This window comes from Mandrillus leucophaeus, unplaced genomic scaffold (genome assembly GCF_000951045.1).
Source record: "Mandrillus leucophaeus isolate KB7577 unplaced genomic scaffold, Mleu.le_1.0 Scaffold68, whole genome shotgun sequence".
Taxonomy (NCBI): domain Eukaryota; kingdom Metazoa; phylum Chordata; class Mammalia; order Primates; family Cercopithecidae; genus Mandrillus; species Mandrillus leucophaeus.
Window position 1 is genome coordinate 1,580,506 of NW_012107363.1, and position 3,851 is coordinate 1,584,356.

A 3,851-nucleotide genomic window follows, 5' to 3' on the forward strand; every position below is an offset into this window, starting at 1 on the left:
GGGCTGGGGCGACACTCGGGACTCGGCGGCCCTCGCGGAGGCGCGCGCTGTGTCCCGCTCCTTTCCCGGAACTTGACGAAAAGTTTTCCTCCTCCGACGCGAGGCTCCCGGCCTGAGAGGAGGCGGCTGGGTGCGCCAGACCCCGACCCCGGAGTCCCCTTCCACCTCGGACGCTCAGCCCCCAGGGCAGCGGACCCTCCTCCTTGGAGCCCCTGACCCCACTTTCATCTCGGACGCCTCTACCCCTGGAGTCCCTGATCCGCGGAATCCCCTTTCATCTCGGAGCCCAGACCTCCTTGGACCTCCACCCCACGCGAACCCTCTGTCCCTGGGCTAGGGAATCCCCCTGCCTCCGCCTTGGAGACTCCCATTCCCGGGCGGCTGAGACCCTGGCCCGGGGACCCTCTCGGGGCCGGGGTAGCTGCCTTGAGGAGTGAGTCCAGGGACTCCTGGCCCCCTCCCGCCGGGAGTCTCTCTGGGCTGTGGGGCCCGGCCCTGATGGGAACGGCTGGTCAGGAGGATAGGGGAATGACCCTGCGGGTCCCGGAGTGACCGCGCCTGACCAGGCCACGTGAGGTCGTTTCTGTCTTAAAGTTGCATAGGACGCCGTTTTCCCCAGCGTGGAATTGGAAGTTTTGCTTGGAAAGGTTTTATGGGCACCGGTGCATTTTGACCCTACTGGAGGCCCCTGGGCATCACCTTGGTTATTTCACGCAGTGAGGCTAGCTGAGGAGGGTAGTCGTGGTGGGGTCTTGGGGACAAAATGCTCACTGTCTTGCCCCCAGTATTGTAGGATGTTAGCACCTAGTTACTGTCTTGTCTGGCTTTTATAGAGGTGGGTTGCCTGTTGGAAACTGGTAGTCGCTTTGCCTGGACTGGGCTAGTCCTTAGAGCAGTCTTAGAACACTTCCTGTTGCCCAGTTTATCTGGCCAGTACCAAGTCATATCTCAGTTTGGGTATGGCTTCCCCTCTCCGACCAACCCTCTTACTGCTTCTTTGCTGTGTGTTTGACCCCTTGAGATTGTGGGCTCCACAATCCTAATGAGATCTCCAGTCCTACTGAGAACCTGGCATGAACTTGGTGCTCAGGGTCATTGGCTGAAAACACCTTTTGGGAAACATCAAGGGTGTCAGCTGAGACTAAGGGAGACAGAGTAACTGGCTTGGAGCCACCCAGATGGGGAGAGGCAGAGATGGGATTCAAAGTGAGGCAGGCTACTGGGCCAGGCTCTGCTCACCTCGGTGTCCTCCGCTGTCCCAGCTCTTTGCACTGAGCTGGGCTTGATTCCTGTTTGTACAACTGAGTTTTCACCGTCTGCCCCCAGCCTACCCTCTCACATTCAGCCTGGGCTCTGCCTGGCCTGGCTTCTGCTGTTCCCCTGTATTCCTTTAGCCCCTGCAGTTCCTCAGCATTGGGTGTGCTGTCTCCACCCCACTCCCCATTTAGTGAGTGAACTCCTGTCTTTCGTGCCTCCACCTTCCCTCTACTCTGGGTTGATTCCTTAGCTGGTGCACTGTAGAAGGCCTCTCTCAGAGTCAGAGCAGCTTGTTTGAATCTCTTTCCCCCATTGGTCAGAGCTTCTAACCTTGAGTCCTAGACTCAGCACAGGATGCCTGCCCTGCAGGTCGGCGGTGGCTTGGGGAGTCTTTGAGACCTTGGAAAAGATTTGTTGTCAGTATAAACATTAATACATAGAGAATACAAGAGGATTTTAGGAAAGTGAGTATGTGTTTGTTAACGTAAAAAAAATTTTTTTTAGAGATGGGGTCACGCTATGTTGTCCAGACTGGATCTGAACTCCTGGCCTCAAGCGATTCTCCCGAGTAGCTGTGGTTACAGGAACACACCACCATGACCAGCTGAACGTGTGTTTTAGGACTGTGTATAAATAAAGTTTTGGCCGGGCGCAGTGGCTAATGCCTGTAATCCCAGCACTTTGGGAGGCTCAGGTGGGTGGATCACAAGGTCAGGAGATTGAGACCATCCTGGCCAACATGGTGAAACCCCGTCTATACTAAAAATACAAAAATTAGCTGGGTGTGGTGGCAATGCGTACCTGTAATCCTAGCTACTCGGGAGGCTGAGGCAGGAGAATTACTTGAACCCAGGAGATGGAGGTTGCAGTGAGCCAAGATCGTACCACTGCACTCCAGCCTAGTGACAGAACTAGACTCTGTCTCAAAAAAAAAGAAAGAAAGTTTCTTGGGCCCGGGTGGTTTAGAATTCTTGATTGTCCATCTGGAAGGCTCACAGGGACTGGTCTGCTTGACTAGTCAGTTGATTTTAAAGATAGGGAAGTTGAGGCCCAGAGCCCCGTCAGTATCACACAGCAGGTGTGAGGAGAGAGACTGGTGACAGGAAGAAGCTGTACTTTGTGGCCTTGTAGACACAGACTGGCTGTGCCTGGCCTTGCTTATGCAAATGGTTGCTAAAATAGTGGGGCTGAGTTGGCTGGCCCTATCCGTGTCCAGGAAAGAATAACACCAGCCAACATTTTCTAAGGCTTACCCTGTGCCAGGCACGATTTTAAGGACTTTATGTGGATTTCTTCCCCTAATCCTGTGAACTGCCTAACCCAATAGGGTCTCTTATTGTCTTCATTTTACTGCAAGGAAAGAAACCAAGGTGCAGGGAAGTTAAGAAATGAGTCCAAGCTCACACAGCTAGTGAGCAAAGGAGCTGGGACTTGAACCCAGGCAGCCTGCTGCTGGAGCCTGCATTATTTTTTCCCTCCTGTTTATTTTGTTTCTTTTTTTATTTTGTTTTGTTCTGTTCTATTCTATTCTATTCTATTTTTTGAGACGGCATTTCGCTCTTGTCAACCAGGCTGGAGTGCAATGGCGTGATCTCAGCTCACTGCAACCTTTGCCTCCCAGGTTCAAGTGATTCTCCTGCCTCAGCCTCTAGAGTAGCTGGGATTACAGGCATGTGCCACCAGGCCTGGCTAATTTTGTATGTTTAGTGGAGATTCGCCATAGTGGGGCTTTGCCATATTGGCGAGGCTGGTTTTGAACCTCTGACTTCAGGTGATCCACCTGCTTCGGCCTCCCAAAGTGCTGGGATTACAGGCGTGAGCCACTGCGCCTGGCATATTTTATTTTTAAAACTTCATATGAAGCCTAACATACATACACGGAAGTGTAAGAATGGTTAAGTGTTCAGCTTATGAATGATCAGGGTTATTGGGTGAATATACCTTTTGGCAACATTAAAGGAGCTGAGAGGAAGGGGGATAAAGTTTAGGGACTGTATTCATAAGTATGCCAGCAGGCCATGTATGAACTTTGATGTCAGATCTGGTTTGAACTCAGTTTCTGTTGCTGTGTGACCTTGGGTGCGTAACTTAGCCTCTCTGAATCTCATAGTTTCTTCAGTGCCCTTGGCAGGCTTGTGATTATTAGAGCATGTGATGGCTCCCCGCGTGTTTGATACATGCTAAATGCTCAGTAAATGATTTCTCTTATTAATAATTAAGATTATAAACTATACCGGCTTTAAGTAGTCTAAATATCTTCCTAATGTATTATTTGCCTCCCAGTCACTTCACAAGTACTTAGGAAAATTAGTTAATTAGTAATTTACCAAATCACTAAGTGAAGCTGAAACATTTTGCATTGAATGTCTTTAATTTAAAATGTCTCTGCCAGGCGCCCCTGGCTCATGCCCCTAATCCCAGCAGTTTGGGAGGTTGAGAGGGGGTGGATCACTTGAGCTCAGGAGTTCAAGACCAGCCTGGGCAACATGGTGAAACCCTACAAAACAAAAAACAAAAAACAAAAAATTAGTTGGGTGGGTGTGGTGGCATGCGCCTTGTGGTCCCAGCCACTCGGGATGCTGAGGTGGGAGGCT

At 50.9% G+C, this 3,851-nt stretch overlaps 1 protein-coding gene across 1 annotated transcript in view; it reads left to right on the forward strand.

The window, feature by feature from the left end:
* Positions 1-3,851, forward strand: part of TBC1D14 (TBC1 domain family, member 14) — a 148,297-nt gene that overhangs the window by 1,102 nt on the left and 143,344 nt on the right. The window lies entirely within an intron of this gene.